The following is a 19549-nucleotide window of genomic DNA, read 5'->3' as shown; positions in this document are numbered from 1 at the left end:
TTCCTTCTGCATCTACCGCTTTTCCCGCACCCCGGTGCGGTCAGGAGTGCGAACTGTGTCGAACCTGTGAACTTAGCCCAGTTTTACGGACGGATGCTCTTCCTGACGTCAACCATATAGCCGCGCTGAGTGGCTGGCCTTCTGACCCCAACTTGGCAGGTTCGATCCTGTGGTATTTGAAGGTGCTCAAATACGTCAGCCTCGTGTCTGTAGATTTACTGGCACGTAAAAGAACTCTTGCGGGACTCAGTTGCGGCACCTCGGCGTCTCCGAAAACCGTAAAAGTAGTTAATGGGACGTAAAGCAAACAACATTATTAGTAGTAGTAGTCAACAATGTGTGAAGGGCTGTATTCACTGTTGTGTGTTTCTGTGCTGGTTGGTAGTGTTGCGTGTTGTGGGAATATGAAGGGAAGAAAATTGGGACAAATGCAAACACCCACTCCTCGAGTCAGAGGAATTAACCATGCGTGATTAAAATCCCCGACCCGGGCTTCTGATTATATTAGACACGTTTGCAAGAATTCTAAGTGGTTTTATAGAAGGCAGTTTGGGTTTAGGGTAGGTTATTCCAGTGAAGCTCAACTTCCAGTGTTCCAGCAAGATACAGTATAGCAGATATTTTAGATTCAGGAGGTCAAATGGTCTGTATAGCTATTGACATCCACGTCTCTTGATAGGGTGGATCAGGGGGGATTACTGATTAAAAATTAGGGCTATTGGACAAAACAGAAGTGTGGCTGAATGGGTGGCTACATTTCTAGAAAACTGAACTCAGAGAATTAGAGTAAGTGAAGTGTTATCTGATCCTGTACTGATCAAGATGGGATCCAACAGGCAGTATTTTTGTAGCAGTGTGTTTTCTTATATATAAGAGGTATCGGTAAAGGACTGGAATCGCGGATAAGGCTATTTGCGGATGATGTTATACTGTATAGAATAGTGAATGAGTTGTAGGCTTGTGAGCGACTGCAGGGCGACTTAAACAATGTTGTGTGGTGGACAGCGGATAATGGTATGATGCTAAATGGGGTGACAAGTCAGGTTTTAAGTTTCACCACAAGGAAATATCCTCTCAGTTTTAACTACTGTGTTGATGGGGTGAAAGTTCCTCATGGGGAACACTGAAATACCTAAGTGTTAATAATATCTTCAATGGGATAATCATATTAACGAGGTTGTGAAGCAAGGTCACAGAACTCTTCACATGGTTATGAGTATGAGAGTATTTACGGTTTATAGTAAGGATGTAAATGAGAGGCCGTATAAGTCCCTGGTAAGACCCCTTTAGAGTATGGTTCCGTTGTACGGGACCCACACCAGGGCTACTTGTTACGACAACTAGGAAAGGACCAAAGGGAACCAGCACGAATTATTCTGGATGATTTCTGTCAATGGAACAGTGTTACGAAAATTTTGCAAACTTTAGTCTGGGAAGACTTGGGAGTAAGGAGACGAGATGTTCGACTATGTGGTGTATTTCGAGCTGTCAGTAGATAGAAGGCATGGAATGACAATAGTAGACGAATAAGCTTGAGCGGAGCTTTTAAAGGTAGGAAAAGATAACTTGGGCATCTCCCTTGAAATATGTTTGCATAATCGACAACATCAGGACATTTTTCGAGAAAATCAAGACGTATTGACATGTCTTGACTAAACGATCAGTTTTTGTTCGTCTTATTTACTACCCTTCTTCCCATTAACTGTCCTAATAATAATAATAATAATAATAATAGTAATAATAATAATAATAAAAAAGCCTGAAGAACTACATACCTACATTAATATGCTTTGCGCCATGCCTAATGGTGTTTGATTTTTTTCTACGGAGAAAGCAGATATTGCAGCTAGTCATATAAACGGCAGAGATAATTTCAAATAGTTTTCGGCTAAGTGGCTAAAACGATTGGGTGCTTGCCTTCTTAGCCCAAGTCTATAGATTCGATACCAGCTCTGACCTGTGATAACTGAAGGAACTCAAATCTCAACCTCGTGTCGGTAAATTTAAAACAATTAAAATAACTACTGTGCTGCAAATTTTCGGCACCACGGAGTCTCCGAAAACCATGAAAGTAGAGGGACATTAAACTATTATTATTATCTCCGGCTCCACGGCTAAATGGTTAGCGTACTGGCCTTTGGCTCAGGGGATCTCGTGTTCGATTCCAGGCCAGATCGGAGATTATGATATTCTTTGGTTAATGCCGATAGTTCGGCGCCTGGGTTTGTGTGCCTTCTTTATCATTAGAATTCATCATAGCATCATCAGGCCTCTTGGGAGTCCACACGCTATTTTTTTTTATTTGCTTTACATCGCACCGACACAGATAGTCTTATGGCGACAATGAGGCAGGAAGGAGCTAGGAGTTGTAAGGAAGCGGCCGTGGCCTTAATTAAGGTACAGCCCCAGCATTTGCCTGGTGTAAAAGTGGAAAACCACGGAAAACCATCTTCACGGCTGCCGACAGTGGGGTTCGAACCCACGATCTCCCGAATACTGGATACTGGCCACACTTAAGCGACTGCAACTATCGAGCTCGGTCCACACGTTATGATGATGATGATGATGATTATTATTATTATTATTATTATTATTATTATTTTGAATGTCATATTATGCATTTAGTATTCCCTTGTATAGTCAGCGTAGTGGTCTTCGGTTCAGAGGGTCTTGGCGTTTGATTTCATGCCCGGTTAATTTCTCTATCTCAGGGACTGGGAATTTGTGTTAGGTATAATTCACGTCTCTTCACACACAGCACACCACACTGCTAACTACATAAAAATACGTAAAATAGAATACATATTGTCGTCAGGGAGGGAAACCGGCCATAAAACTGGACTAGGTCCACATGTGTGACATCACACCCGCGACTCCACCAAGGTGTGGAAAAATTTGATCGCACAAGAAAATAAGAAGGAGATTCTCTTATACGTCTCTGAAACTTGAACACCCCTCGATGCGTTGTGTCACAAATTGAAATACAGTAGTTTGAACTGTGGAAAATCCGAAGTAGCCTATATAGTTGGAGAGAGAGAGAGAGAGAGAGAGAGAAGAGGGGGTGTTACGTGGAGCGGGAAGTTACATTGGAGTGTAAGTATATTTTCATTGTTTTGTTTTAGAGTTCTAACTATAAAATCCACAAGGGAACAGGCGGCATAAGAAGAATCAAACTATACAGCATATATACGAGGTGGCTCTCCAGCCCCGTACTTTCTACTTACGAGTGTCCCGCATGCACTAATGTTGAACGGGATGCCTAGTCGCCGGTTTACAAAGAAGCGCTATAACGTGCCTTATTTCGGATGTGAAATAAATAGGAGTCATTTTACTATACATGTTCTGTAAAAAGTTGGATTTGGAATTACGCCAAAGGTGCAGATAATGAAGTATAACAACTTATCATTGTATGAACGTACAGACATTCCACTCCACTAAAATATTGCTTGTATGCGGTATGTGCCTTGAACAATCTATTAGCATTTAATTGCAATTCTTTTTGACAAAATATTTATATAAAAGGCAGGAGACCATTTGGAAACTCCTGCTCAGACCGTCTGCGAGTTTCGGTTGCATTCCAACCAGATTCTTCACAGATTAAAATATGCCTGTGTATTCGCCGTTGTTGATCACACCAGCCATCGTCGATATGTTGGCAGCAACTGTAGTGCTACTGCACCAAATACCAGCCTGCTACTATGCGTTCGAAGAAGGGGCTTACTAACGCAAGGGGGGTGCATTAGACGGGCAGCGCTGAGGAACATGCAGCGAGCTGCCGTCCGATTATTATCTATTAGTATTCTGACGTCTCCTACTTGCAGGCAATAGTGCCCCTGTGGAAATCAGTTACTAGACATCCCATTCATCATTGTTGCCTGTGGGACTCTTATACGTAAGAAAGTACGGCACTGACGAGCCTCCTGCTATACTTTATATGTTGAGTTCGCTGCCCGAAGGCTGGCTGGATCCTTAATAGCTCCGACATTAGCTGTCATAGATGGTCTAGGCGTCACTGAAAAGGCGTAGTACACAAATTAGGAGTGAGGTAGTTTCCCGTTGCTTTCCTCCTGGAGCCAGAAGGTACTGTAACACATCAGTCTGAAATGTACGCACTAACTGACCCTATGGGCGACATTTTCACACCACTCATAGCTGTCATACGAATGACATTAATGTCGCTCATTACTCAGTCACTTACATATTGGCAAAGCCAGGCATGAAACTGAGAAAGGTAAAGGAAAACAAAATTGTTCTAGCCCATTCCAGAAGACATAAAGCATTCATTCTTAATACTACTGTACGATTCGCCAGCAAAGGTATAAAATTTATTTATTTATTTATTTATTTATTTATTTATTTATTTATTTATTTATTACCGGGCGAGTTGGCTGTGCGGTTAGAGGCGCGCATCTGTGAGCTTGCATCCTGGAGATAGTGGGCTCGAAGCCCACTGTCGGCAGCCCTAAAGACGGTTTTCCGTCGTTTCCCATTTTCACACCAGGGTGTACCTGAATTAATGCTATGGCCCCTTTCTTCCCAATCCTAGCTCTTTCCTGTCCCATCGTCGCCATAAAACCTATCTGTGTCAGTGCGACGTAAAAAATTGTAAAATATTTATTTATTTATTTATTTATTTATTTATTTATTTATTTATTTATTTATTTATTTATTTATTTATTTATTTATTTATTTATTTGTCCTTAATCCTTGGCTGAATTGTCATCGTTGAGGACTTCGGTTCAAAGAGTCCTGGGTTCGATTCCCGGCCGGGTCGGGGATTCTAATCGCTAACTGATTAATTCTTCTAGCTCGGGGACTGGGGGTTTGTGTTGTCCCAACACTCTCCTCTTCATATCCAGACAACACACCACACTACCGACAACCACAGAAATATGCAATGGTGATTACATCGTTCCACTTAGGGTTGGCATCAGGAAGGGCATCTAGCCGTGAAACACGGCCAAATTCATATGTGCTATATAGTTCGCACCTGCGAACCGGCAGGTGTGGGAAAAACGGTAGAAAAAGAATAAGTCAGCTATTTATTTATTCCTGTGTTGCGGTAAATGGGATGTAGTTTTCTGGTTAGAAAACACTTAATCTAAATAACGTGTTGTAAATGTCTTTAAACTTAAGGAATTTCTTTCAAAACTTTCACGATCCTCCTATATGACTTAGGTCTGTAATTTACGTCCCTGCAAACTTACAAGATCCCAGTGAATGATATACGTTAACTAAAAAGGATTAAATCCTTGTCGCATTCCAGTAACCATTTCTCTAACTCTCTCCAGACCGATCGTAAACATACATTTTCAGAACGAAATAACAGCGCAAAAATGTCGCGTTCAGGGTCAAGTCACACTTTCAGTAAGAAAGTGCTAATAATTTTACAATTAACTGGCATAGATTCATCAGGAGGTGCGCATGTGGTGTAGTGTTTATCTGATGGTGAAGGCAGCGTGTGGGTGCCACGTCTTGCCAGAGCTGGCAGTCTGCATTCCAAGCGGTGTGGTTACTGCTCATCCCTTGACATTTGCGGCTCTTCCCAGACCGGTTGGGTGGAGGCCTCTGGTAGGTCTAAGGGGCACTACGTGAAGTCATGCCCTCCATATCACCAAAGAGCCTAGCATTTCGAGAATATAAAGCCACAATTGTGCCATGAACGGAACTACAATGTTCACAGAGGTCTCCAATTGGAAACACGTTACTTCAAACCTTTGTATTGTGATTTTTGCAACTCTCGAAATATTAGGCTCTTGGGTGATATAGAGGCCAGTCAAACTACCTCTTCCGGTCTGAGCGGCTCAGACGGTTAATGCGCTGGCCATCTGATCCCAACATGGCAGGCTCGATCCACGCTCAGTCCGGTGGTATTTGAAAATGCTCAAATACGTCAGCTACGTGTTGGTAGATTTTCTGACACATAAAAGAACTCCTGCGGGACTAAATTCCAGCACCTCGGCGTCTCCGAAAACCGTATAAGTAGTTAGTGGGACGTAAAACCAATATTATTGTTATTATTAGGGATTATTATTATGATTAGGCCTATTATATTTTTTTGCTAGTTGCTTTACGTCGCACCGACAAAGATAGATCTTATGGCGACGATGGGACAGGAAATGGCTAGGCGTGGGAAGGAAGCGGCCGTGGCCTTAATTACGGTACAGCCCCAGCATTTGCCTGGTGTGAAAATGGGAAACCACGGAAAACCATTTTCAGGGCTGCCGATAGTGGGGTCCGAACCTACTATCTCCCGAATACTGGATACTGGCCGCACTTAAGCGACTGCAGCTATCGAGTTGTTATTATTATTATTATTATTATTATTATTATTATTATTATTATTATTATTATTATTATTATTATTATTCAATCACTACTGATATGCATTTAGGGCAGTCGCCCAGGTGGCAGATTCCCTATCTGTTGTTTCCCTAACCTTTTTCTTACATGATTGCAAAGAAATTGGACAATTATTGAACATTTCCCTTGGTAAGTTATTCCGATCCCTAACTCCCCTTCCTATAAACGAATATTTGCCCCAATTTGTCCTCGTGAATTCCAACTTTATCTTCATATTGTGATCTTTCCTACTTTTAAAGACACCTCTCAAAATTGTTCGCCTACTGATGTCCTCTCACGCCATCTCTCCACTGACAGCTCGGAACATACCACTTAATCGAGCAGCTCGTCTCCTTTCTCCCAAGTCTTCCCAGCCCAAACTTTGCAACATTTTTGTAACGCTACTTTTTTGTCGGAAATCATCCAGAAGAAATCGAGCTGCTTTTCTTTGGATTTTTTCCAGTTCTTTAATCAAGTAATCCTGGTAAGGGTCCCATACACTGGAACCATACTCTAGTTGGTGTCTTACCAGGGACTTATATGCCCTCTCCTTTACAGCCTTAGTACAACCCCTAAATACCCTCAATACCATGTGCAGTGATCTGTACCCTTTATTAACAATCATATTTGTGTAATTACCCCAATGAAGGTCTTTTCTCTTATTAACACCTAGGTACTTACAATGATCACCAAAAGAAACGTTCACCCCATCAACTCTGTAATTAAAACTGAGAGGACTTTTCCTATTTTTGAAACTCACAACCTGACTTTTATCCCCGTTTATCATCATACCATTGTCCACTGTCCATCTCATAACACTATCGAGGTCACCCTGCAGCCGCTCACAATCTTGTAACTTATTTATTACTCTGTACAAAATAACATCATCTGCAAACAGCCTCATCTCTGTTTCCACTTCTTTGCACATATCATTGATATATATAAGAAAACATAAAGGTCCAATAATACTGCCTTGAAGAATTCCCCTCTTAATTATTACAGGGTCAGATAAAACTTTATTATTATTATTCAAACTACCTCTCTCAAGTAGCTCAACCCGTGGACTAGTGGAAGAGTGTAGATCTCCGGAAACCAAAATCTTGGGTCCAAACGCGGTAGAGGTGTGGGGGGGTCAAAGTTTCCGAAAACAGTAGTATTTTTTTAAATTCAGTAGTAGATTGTCCAACAGTGATCTGTTCCTCTGCCGTCTCCTTAAGTAGAATAAAATATAAATTGACCTTCAGGCAGCTTAAATGGCATCAAAGCAAAAAGTAGCTGTGGCCATAGCCTGCGACATTATTATTAGTTACCTCTCACAAGTAAGGATCACAGTATTTATCACTGCTATGGAATATTAGTTGCGGAGGAAGAAAGGTGCAGTTATTCTTACAGAGAATAGAACGAAATTATTTCGTAAACAACTACACCTAGCGACGTTTTACCATCTAATACAGACGAGAAGGGAAGTGTAGAGGTGTACTTACATTAATTGGTTTGTTACAATGTGGTTACATCAAAGGAATTTCCGGATCATTTCAAACATTTTTGAGTATTTCACTTCAAAGACAGATGAACCGTATAGTATATCGGATAAAACAGCAACAAAACTGTCTTTTAATTAAATATACACTATGCATGGACCACGTTTTTCTGCTGTGCACGTTTTCTTCTAGTAATCCTCTACTCTGGTAAGTAAAGTGTTTCAATTATTGACTACATTATATAAAATTATGGAATAATACCCACAACTAATTAATTGCTTTCAATAAATTTCCAACTCCTCGTTATAATTTGTTTCCCAAAACAAGTGCACAACATATTGGGCCCTCCTCTTTTATCCATTTAATTTCCACTATTATTTATTTATTTATTTATTTATTTATTTATTTATTTATTTATTTATTTATTTATTTATTTATTTATTTATTTATTGGGGATACCTAGCCAGGGTGTTAAAGGCGTGCTCAGTTCTCCCGTAAGTACGTGAATTTGATTTCCCGTCAGGAGTCGAAAAATTTAGGAATCAAATTTCCGTTTCTTAAGAGGCACGTAGCCTTGAGTTTCACATAGCCTATACCAAAATGAGTAGCAGGTTAATTTCTGGAAGCACAGGTCGTCGGGCATAGTGTTAACCACTCTATCCCACTTTGTGCCGAGGTTGCGGATAGCCTTCTCCTTCCACTCCTCCAAAGACCTTCGTGGCCTGAACAAAGACGGCTTTGCTATTTATTTATTTATTTATTTATTTATTTATTCGGCTCCTTAACTAAATGTTCAGTGTGGAGGCCCTCTGTTCAGCTGACCCGTGGCTCGATCCCCGGCTGGGTGGTGGGTTTTAATCGCGTCCGGATAATTCGTCTAATTTGCAGGCATGGTGTTTCTGTCCGTCCCACCACTCGCCTCTCAAAACAGAAACACGAAATAGTCATAACATTCCTCCACATATGGTTGGCATCAGGAAGGGCATCCGGCCGTAAAACAGACCAAAGTCCACGTGTGCCAAAGTAACAACGATACTACGTTTGAATGCAGTGGAATTGCAGAGTTATCAATGTATTCACAAGAGAAAATAGCGTAGAATCTAAATATTTTCGTGGGCATATATTTTATTTTCCCCTACCAAATTATGAATTTACCGGACCGCTCCTTTGTCAAGTCCATTGATCTCAATATTTTTCCTATTTCCTCGCACTTACTCTTGACGAAGAGTGAGATCTTATAATATCAACCCTTCTCTTTCCAACAAGTCCCGGGGCTTTAACACGCAGACGTTCATGTACACTCGTCAGTATTCTTTACGTACTTTCACTTACAGGGAACATTATCCAACACTCGGGTTTACCCGCTCGAAAGGCAGCAGATATTATCTTGACAACAAATTGTAAACGTCTCTTTAAGATATAGGAGTAGTTTCTGCTAAAGAGGAACATTTAAATAAATGCAAGTAAAATATACAAGTAAGTGAGAAATGTTACGCTTATGTTTTGTAGACCACATGTAGAGAAAGCACGCAACAAAGTACCAAGGAAAAAGAAGTTGGCCATACTGAAGGTTCAGTGCATCAATGGTGGGCTATTAATAGTAATCAGATGCATTTACGTTGACAATCAGTCTGCAGTGAGAGTTAGTGGTAGGAGTTCCAAGTCAATTATAAAACTGAAACATGTCTATGAACGTGACAAACCATACCAGACGCTATAGTGCGCAGTGATCACTATATCTTATCAAAGATGGATCTGAGGTTAGTTAATCATTAATACCAACATTATAAGTTTAGTCAGTCAGTACTGTCATATCCTTCAGTAAAATACGGGGTGAATCACTTGCGCCGATTATTTTCTTGAACACAAAGAAATTACATGTAGCTTAGACGTATGTTACGCAATATCTCACGGCACGCATAACCTAACATAGGTTCCACGTATAATTCAAAATCAGTACAAGAGGCAGTAAGCGATGCCATACTAAAAACCCTTTACCCTTTCTTTTATCCAGCATTTTCGCTGTCGCTGGGAATTGCGTATCTGATGGATACAAGAGGCCACTTTATTTTAAGAGAAATGGGCATATGCGGTTTCATAGAAAACGTGATAGGTTAGGACCAATTAAAAACTTGTCAATTGACCACAATTTCTTACAGTCTCGTCACGTGAAAATTGGTATAAAAATTCTTTCTCACATAACTATCATACACCAGACGTGATAGCTTACGCCATAAAATTACAGAGCTCAAAAATGTCTACATACGAAGGTCGAACAAGTATAAACGGGATTTTTGTCCCTGAACATCAACAGTTGGTAGGACTGGCCCCGCGCTTCTGCTTTGCTTAGGCCGGGGAGAGCGTGCTGTTAAATATTTCCCGCCGTTTCGTCAGTAATGCTCACGCAGTCGGAGCAACAGGTGCACCCCCGCACTGCACAACGCATAATCATAAAATTTCTTGCTCGTGAAGGAGTTACAGCGGCGGAAATTTACCAGAGATTGACTGCACAGTTCTCTGATCAGACATTGTCAAGGACGCATGTGTTAGCCTGCCATAAAAGTTCAAGGAAGGGTGAGAACGTGTGTAAAATCAGCAACATTCGTGCGGTTAAAGGCATTATTGACGACGATCGGTGGGCGAGTGTATCAGAAATTGCAGAAAAAGTCGGAATCAGTTATGGGAGCTGTCAAGCAATCATCACAAACGACCTACAGCTCCGTAAAGTGCGTTCCAGATGGGTCCCTCGCCTTTTGACTGGAAATCTGAAGTTGAGACGTTTGGAGGTCTGTCAGAGGCTCACAGCAAGATTTTCGGAAGAAGGTGAAGCATTTTTAAATCGGATCGTCACCTGCGACGGAACATGGGTCCACCACTACACTCCCGAATCCAAACAAGCCAGTAAGTAGTGGAGGAGGAAAGGGGAGGCAGCACCAGTGAAAACCAAGATTCGACTGTCGGCTGACAAGGTACTTGCAACCGTTTCTTCGAACGGCGAGGCATTTTGCTGATTGATTTATTGCAGGAGCGACGCAAAATCAATGCTGGTTACTACTGCGAGCTGTTGAACAAGGCGAGGGTTGGAAATCGCCACAAAAGACAGGACCAACCAATTCGACAGGTCATCCTCCTCCACGACAATGCACGGCCCCACACTGCAGCTCTAACTGTCCCCTAGCTACAGGGACTACACATGATCATCTTCTTTACAGCCCGGACTTATAACCTGTGATTTCCATTTGTTCGGGCCACTTAAAGAAGCTGTAGGAAGGCAATGATTTGAAGATGACGAGAGTGTAAAGACTTCGTGTGCAAATAGCTGGTGACACGACCCTGCTCTTTTTACGATGAGATAATCAAAAAGCTGCCCATGCACTGGGACAAATGCATTTCGAAAACAGGAAACAATGTGGAAATATAAATTGTAATTGCCCTGCGTTTTTTAATAAATTAATTTATATAAAAATAAAAATCCCGTTTATATTTGATCCCCCATCGTATTACCATTCCACGTGATATACGTAACGATACCTCATGCATGTTCACAGTTTGGACTGGAGGCCAATCTCACACAGTAACCCTCCTAATCAGGTTCGATATTTTTCCGCTAGGAATCATTTGTTGTGTCGATCAATTTAACATGACTTGTAAAGTCGGTAGTGTATAGATTGCGCGTGAGGATCGTTGTAAACATGGCAAGAGTACTCATTTATGCTACTGGCCACATTCGAATTGTGGATATCACCGCTCGTATTGGAGTGAATTGGAGTGATATCTCTAAAGTTTGGATGAATTTCAGGGAGTCGCAAACCGTTGCTGATCGAAAACAGACGGGATCCTCACGCGAAAGAACACGCAGGGAAGGTCGGTATTTGTTGCTTTCAGCATGTCGTAGGTTCACTGCTACTGCCACCTCGTCTCTCCATGGTCTTCGAATGGCCACCATACTGAATATGTGAGGTCAGACGGAGGGCTAATATCAAGAAGGCCTGTGCCAAAAGCTCCTCTTAAAACACACCGCAGGACAGCTCGTGTGAGGTGAACACTTCATTGCTCTTGGGATCAGGAACAGCGGGCCCTATAAGCTTGCACCTATACAATAGGGGCATTACAGACCTAGTGAAGGATGGAACGAGCCCTTCAGTAGCACTAAGGGAGTTTCTGTCATATTTTGGGATGGGATCGTCTTTGGTCAACGTATGCCTCTAGTTCCTATCCAGGGTAAACATGCCTGATCTGGTATACAGCCACAACATCTCCCAACCCGTAGTTACAGTATTTTCTGCCACTGTGGGAGAGTGGATGATCGAGCCAGAGTGGTCAGTCACTTCCCTGAGACGCATGGTACACAGCAAAAGGTGTAGCTGGTATATCCTGCGGACATGAACTGTGTTGAACCTGCATGTCGTGAACCTAAGAGAACAAATACACACCGTCCTAATCCTCCTACTAAAATTAAAGCAACTGACTAAAGCTGCTATACAAGAGTGGGATAATCTAACCCAAAACAAGTTGTATTCTTTGATGCTAAGTATGACTCACCGTTTTCAAGAATGCCTAAGGACCGAGTCGGCTATGCATGGTACTGATCTGCCACACAACGAAAGATGATTTGGTGTGCAAACTCTCACATTACAAATTTAGTCCTTTGGTTGGTTTCTGCTGTTTTTGCATAGCTGACTGCATGTTTTTGTTTTGTTTTTTGTTTTTTATATAAGCAAAGCAAAGTCATCTTCGTACAGGCCATGAAGGCCTTGGAAGAAGTGGAAGATAAATGCTTCCACTATCCGTACCCCTGGGGGTAGAGTGTACTGACAAAAATGAAATTTTTCTTAGATAGAAGTAGCTGTTTCGCCCGGCTCCTTGGCTGAATGGTCAGTGATGAGGTCTTCGGTTCAGAGGGTGGCGGTTTTGATTGCCGGTCAGATCGGTATTACTGAGCGAGTGACTGCGTGATATGGGTAACGTAGATGTCAGCTTGCATTTGGGAAGTCGTAGGTTCGAACCCCATTGTCGGCAGCCCTGAAGATGGTTTTTGGTGGTTTCCCATTTTCACATCCAGCAAATGGTGGGGTGTTACCTTAATTTTAATTTTTTTTTTTTTTTTTTTGCTATTTGCTTTACGTCGCACCGACATAGATATGTCTTATGGCGACGATGGAAGAGGAAAGGCCTAGGAATTTGAAGGAAGCGGCCGTGGCCTTAATTAAGATACAGCCTCGGCATTTGCCTGGTGTAAAAATGGGAAACCACGGAAAACCATCTTCAGGGCTGCCGACAGTAGGGCTCGAACACACTACCTCCCGATTACTGGATACTGGCCGCACTTCAGCGACTACAGCTATCTAGCTCGGTGTTACATTAATTAAGGCCATAGTTGCTACCTTCCCACTCTATTCCTATCCCATCGTCGCCATAAGAACTATCTGCTCCAGTGCGACGTAAAGCAAATTGAAAAAAATGAAAAAAGGAGATCGGGGATTTTAATCAGGCTTGATTAATTCCTTTGCCTTGGTGACTGGGATATTATAATTATCCTATTCACGTTCAGACGTTTATTTATTCGTCTTCTTCATCAGTTTAACCTTCAGGGTCGGTTTTCCGCTCGGACTCAGCGAGGGATGCATCTCTACCGCCTCAAGGGCAGTGTCCTCGAGCTTCAGACGCTGGGTCGGAGGATTACAACCGGGGAGGATGACCAGTACTTCGCCCAGGCGGTCTTACCTGCCATGCTGAACAGGGGCCTTGTGAGGGGATGGGAAGTTTGGAAGGGATAGACAAGGAAGAGGGAAGGAAGCGGCCGTGGACATAAGTTAGGTACCATCCCGGTATTTGCCTGGAGGAGAAGTAGGAAACCACGGAAAACCACTTCCAGGATAGCTGAGGAGAGAATCAAACCCACCTCTACTCAGTTGACCCGAGGATGAGTGGACCCTGTTCCAGCCTCTCGTACCACTTTTTCAAATTTCGTGGCAGAGCCGGGAATCGAACCTGGGCCTCCGGGGGTGGCAACTAATCACACTAACCAATACACCACAGAGGCGACGTGTATTTATTTATTTATTTATTTATTTATTTATTTATTTATTTATTTATCGTATGTCTCTTCTTGTGCTGGTCTTTCTATTTGACACCCATCGGCGATGTGCACGTCTGGATGTGGGAAAATTATTATAATGAAGTAGGGGAGATGGTGAAACCCGGTGTCGGCACATAGTATACTCCAAGGGGTCTGATCAAGGCTTAACGTCTCCATATGCCCTCTCTCCATGTGAACATGCGGAGAGGTTTGGAATTGAATCCAGGCATTTGGCACGGAATCTAGTGATAAGAAATCTTGTATACCACGACCTCTACCCTGAAAGTCAGCATTCTGACGGTGTATTCTCTTTCCATCAACGGGACTCGAATCGGCTAACCACGGTGACGCCTTAACCGGCATGACCAATAGGTGGGCTCATGCTCACACAACAGACCACCCTAGAAACACGCAGTAGTGAATACATACTGCACCCATATCCCCAGATCCAATGGTGCAATTCCTCCATATAGTGTTTGGGGATAGGTAGGGCATGCGGCCTTGAAACAGGGCCAAATCCACATTTATTTTTATTTTTTTACAATATTACTTTACGTCGCACCGATACAGATAGGTCTAATGGCAACGATGGGATAGGAAAGGGCTATGAGTGGGAAGGAAGTGGCCATGGCCTTAATTAAGGTACAGCCCCAGGAATTGCCTGGCGTGAAAATGGGGAACAACGGAAATTTTCAGAGCTGCCAACAGTGGGGTTCGAACCCACTATCTCCCGGATGAACGCTCACTGCTGCGCCTTTCTAACCGCATGGCCAATCGCCCGGTGGTCCGCATGTGTGACACAGTTCGCACCTATGGTAACACCTCAGTATGCGGAAAGTAATAGCAACAGAAGAAGAAGAAGAAGAAGTACATATGTTTTTCTCTGGAAAAACATAGTTTAATCATAACTCGCCTTTAGCCATTTAACGCATGTCCCGTTAAACTAGATGGTGCTGTAGCATAACGGACTTGCTAGCTCAGGTGGTAGAGCGCTGGCTTTCTGAGCTCAAGTTGGTGGGTTCACTCGCGGCCCAGTCCAGTGATATTTGAAGGTTTTTCAAATACTTCGTGTAGGTAGATTTAGTGGTACGTTAAAAACTCCTGCGGGACAAAATTATGGCACCTCATGGTCTGCCAAAACCGTAAAAGTATTTAGTAGGACGAAAAGCTATTATTATTATTATTATTATTATTATTATTATTATTATTATTATTATTATTATTATTATTATTATTATTATTATTATTATTATTATTATTGTATTTTACGGTAGGGTAAGGTTGCTACCGAAGCGTCCCTACGGAAAAGTAAAATATGAAGGTAAACAAGGAGGATTCCTCCTTAAATTAGAGATTTTCTTGAATGAAAATTATTCGTTTGATTTCCGCTCAGAATGCTTTGAACAATAATTCCTTCGGTCGTACTCTCCATATAACTATGGCAGTCACCATTTCTTAGTTATTTTTTATAGAACGTGATACAGCAAAGGAACACAATGATGATCTTGGGATTTACAGTTCTCGTGTTCACGACATTCAGTGTCCTCTCGTCTCCCCGTGGGGAAAACTTTCTCTCAAATATGAAGAAACGTGATAGCAGCAGCTTGACCTCATTTTTGCACGGATACTCCGGCTCACTGCTAGGTGATAAATGGATTTGCAAATACAATTTTACAAGCATGTGTCTTACCGCAGTGGATGTCACTGAGGCCGGCTTCAGCCAAGAATAACAATGTTATGCTCATAATAATAATAATAATAATAATAATAATAATAATAATAATAATAATAATAATAATAATAATAATAATCTTCTTATTCTTATTCTTCTTCATCATCTTAATCTGCTTACCCTCCAGGGTTGGTTTTTCCCACGGACTAAGCGAGGGATCCCACCTCTACCGCCTCAAGGGCAGTGTCCTGGAGCGTGAGACATTGGGTTGGGGGATACAACTGGGGAGGATGACAGTACCTCGCCCAGGCGGCCTTACCTGCTATGCTGAACAGGGGCCTTGTCGGGGGATGGGAAGATTGGAAGGGATAGACAGGGAAGAGGGTAGGAAGCGACCGTGGCCTTAAGTTAGGTACCATCCCGGCATTTGCCTGGAGGAGAAGTGGGAAACCACGGAAAAACACTTCTAGGATGGCTGAGAAGATAATCGAGCCCATCTCTACACAGCTGACCTTCCGAGGCTGAGTGGACCCCGTTCCAGCCCTCGTACCACTTTTCAAATGTCGTGGCAGAGCCGAGAATCGAACCCGGGCCTCCGGGAGTGCCACCTAATCACGCTAATCTCCACATCACAGAGGCGGACAATAAAATTAATAATAATAATAATAATAATAATAATAATAATAATAATAATAATAATAATAATAATAATAATAACAGAATAAAATCTGTTTTGTCCGGCAAGATTGAGGCTGTTCGTCTCTGTGGTGTGCTGGTTAGCTGCCACCACCGGAAGTCCCGGCTCGATTCCCGGCTCTGCCATGAAATTTGAAAAGGACTACGATAACTGGAACGTGGTCCACTCAGCTTCGGGAGGTCAAATGAGTTCAGGGGTGTTCGATTCCCACCTCAGCCATCCTAAAACTGTTTTCCGCGGTTTCCCACCTCTTCTCCAGGCAAATGCCGGGATGGTACCTAACTTAAGGCCATGCCGCTTCCTTCCATCTTCCATGTCTATCCCTTCCAAATTTCCAGCCCCCCCCCCACCCCCACAAGGCCCCCTTTCAACGTAGCAGGTGAGGCCGCCTGAGTGAGGTAAAAGTCCACCTCCCAGTTGTATCCTTCCAAACCAAAGTCTCGCGCTCCAGGACACTGTCCTTGAGGCGGTAGAGGTGGGATCCATCACTCAGTCTGAGGGAAAAGCCAACCCTGGAAGGTAAACGGATTAAGAAAGGAAAGAAAAAAGGTTTTCGACCCTCTCTTCCATCTTACCAAAAAATACAATATTTACTTGTGCAGAATTAAAATAAATATACTAAGAGGCTATAAGTGAAATATATTGTCCGACTCCTTGTCTGAGTGGTCAGCGTTGAGACCTTCCCTTCAGAGGTTTCCGGTTTCGACTCCCGGCCGGTCGGGGATTTTTAATAGCGTGTGATTAATTCTTCTGGCTTGGGGACTGGTTTTTGTTTGTCCCAACACACTCCTCTTCACATTCTCACGACACACCACACTACCAACCAGCACAGAACCACGCAATGGCGATTACATCCCTCCACAAAGAGCAGAAAGAGCATCCGACCGTTAAACAGGGTCAAATCCACACACACACACACACACACACACGCACATATTATCTATATATATATGGACTGTATTGCGATTGACCTATGTAAGGCTTTTGATAGGGTAGATCATGGGAGACTACTGGCAAAAATGAGTGCAACTGGACTAGAAAAAAGAGTGACTGAATGGGTGGCTAAATTTGTAGACAATAGAACTCAGACAATTATAGTAGGCGAAGGTTTATCTGACACTGTAATAATTAAGAGGGTAATTCCTCAAGGCAGCATTATTGAACCTTTATGTTTCCTTATATATATCAGTGATATGTGTAAAGAAGTGGAATGAGAGCTAAGGCTGTTTGCAGATGATGTTATTTTGTACAGAGTAATAAATAAGTTACAAGATTGTGAGCAACTGCAACGTGACCTCGATAATGTTGTGAGATGGACAGCAGGCAATGGTATGATGATAAACGGGGTTAAAAGTCAGATTGTAACTTTCACGAATAGGAAAAGTCCTCTCAGTTTTAATTATTGCGTTGATGGAGTGAAAGTTCCTTTTGGGGATCATAGTTAGTAACTAGGTATTAATATAAGGAAAGATCTTCATTGGGGTAATCACATAAATATGATTGTTAATAAAGGGTACAGATCTCTGCACATGGTATTGAGGGTACTTAGGGGTTGTAGTAAGGATGCAAAGGAGAGGGCATATAATTCTCTGATAAGACCCCAACTAGAGTATGGTTCCAATGTATGGGACCCTCACCAGGATTACTTGATTCAAGAACTGGAAAAAATCCAAAGAAAAGCAGCTCGATTTGTTCTGGGTGATTTCCGACAAAAGAGTAGCGTTACAAAAATGTTGCAAGGTTGGGGCTGGGAAATCTTGGGAGAAAGGAGACGAGCCGTTTGACTAAGTGGTATGTTCCGAGCTGTCAGTGGAGATATGGCGTGGAATGGCATCAGTAGACGAATGTTTGAGTGTTGTCTTTAAAAGTAGGAAAGATCACAATATGAAGATAAAACTGGAATTCAAGAGGACAAATTGTGGCAATTATTCGTTTATAGGTAGGGGAGTTAGGGACTGGAATAGCTTACCAAGGGAGATGTTCAATATATTACCAATTTCTTTGCGATCATTTAAGAAAAGGTTAGGAAAACAACTGATAGGGAATCTGCCACCTGGGCGACTGCCCTAAATGCAGATCAGTAGTGATTGATAGAGAGACAGTTCGCGCCCCCGACCCTACAGGTGGGGGCAAGAGTGGTAGAAGATGAAGGAGAAGAAGACTTAGAAGACTACGAGTGAAATATCTTACAGCTACGAAAAAATACAGTATAATGTTAATGAAAATAATAATAATAATAATAATAATAATAATAATAATAATAACAATAATAAAGAATTGTTATTGAGGATAATGATGATGATTTACGTAATCATCAAATTACTATAATATTCACAAAAGTTTAATATAGCTGATTTCTATTATCTTATATATTATCCACAACAGTTCGTTTATATGCAATATTACCATAACATACGAACAGGACTTCATCTATTACGTAGTAGATATTGGTGAGAATGATGCCTAAGACTAGCAGACGATACTCCTGTGACTGAGACAGGTAGTTTATTCCACTGTCGTGTTGAAGAAATAACAAATGAGTTTGTGCATCACGAGGTGCGGTGCTGTCAGTGATAGTGTATCAGTTTTGACCGTGTTCCGAAATTGTGATTGTAAATAATTGTAATACATACTGTGACAGTTTCCTTCTGTGTGAATGAGTGCTTTGAATATTTCGAGTGTAGTATCTCTAATGTTTTTTGAAATCATAAAGCAGAAGTTTAAATCGTCTATTAACTTTACTAAATTAAGGAAAACATGAAAACCTTAGCTAGCCAAGGATGACAAATTTTCACTTTTTTAAATAATAAATCGTGCTGTGTTTAAAATTTGGAATGTCGCTTTTTGTTGCCAAATCCTACGTCATTTTCCCTGAGATATTTTACCTGATGTATTGCTTAATTGATATTACAGCCAAATCTTTACTGAAGACACGTGAGGGGTCTCTTGCTCTTCGATTGACCTTAATACGGGTGCAATTCATAAATGCATACATGTACATATACTTATTTAACACATATATTTATTCCTTTCAACGTTCACTCTGCAAGCGACTGTGAATGAAATCCAGTCCTCCACAATACACCACTTGTAACTAGCACTATGGCCTCGTGTGTTTCCACATATCATATAACTAGCAAGATACCCGTGCTTCGCTACGGTATTATACTGAAATTTACAATTGAATGCTTATTGTTTTAGATACACTGACTGACAGAGCAAATGCAACACCAAGAAGGAGTGGTCAGAACTTTATGCCAATTGCAGGGTAGACTGAC

The sequence above is a fragment of the Anabrus simplex genome, chromosome 2 (assembly GCF_040414725.1).
Source record: "Anabrus simplex isolate iqAnaSimp1 chromosome 2, ASM4041472v1, whole genome shotgun sequence".
Taxonomy (NCBI): domain Eukaryota; kingdom Metazoa; phylum Arthropoda; class Insecta; order Orthoptera; family Tettigoniidae; genus Anabrus; species Anabrus simplex.
Note: the sequence above shows the minus strand (reverse complement) of the source record.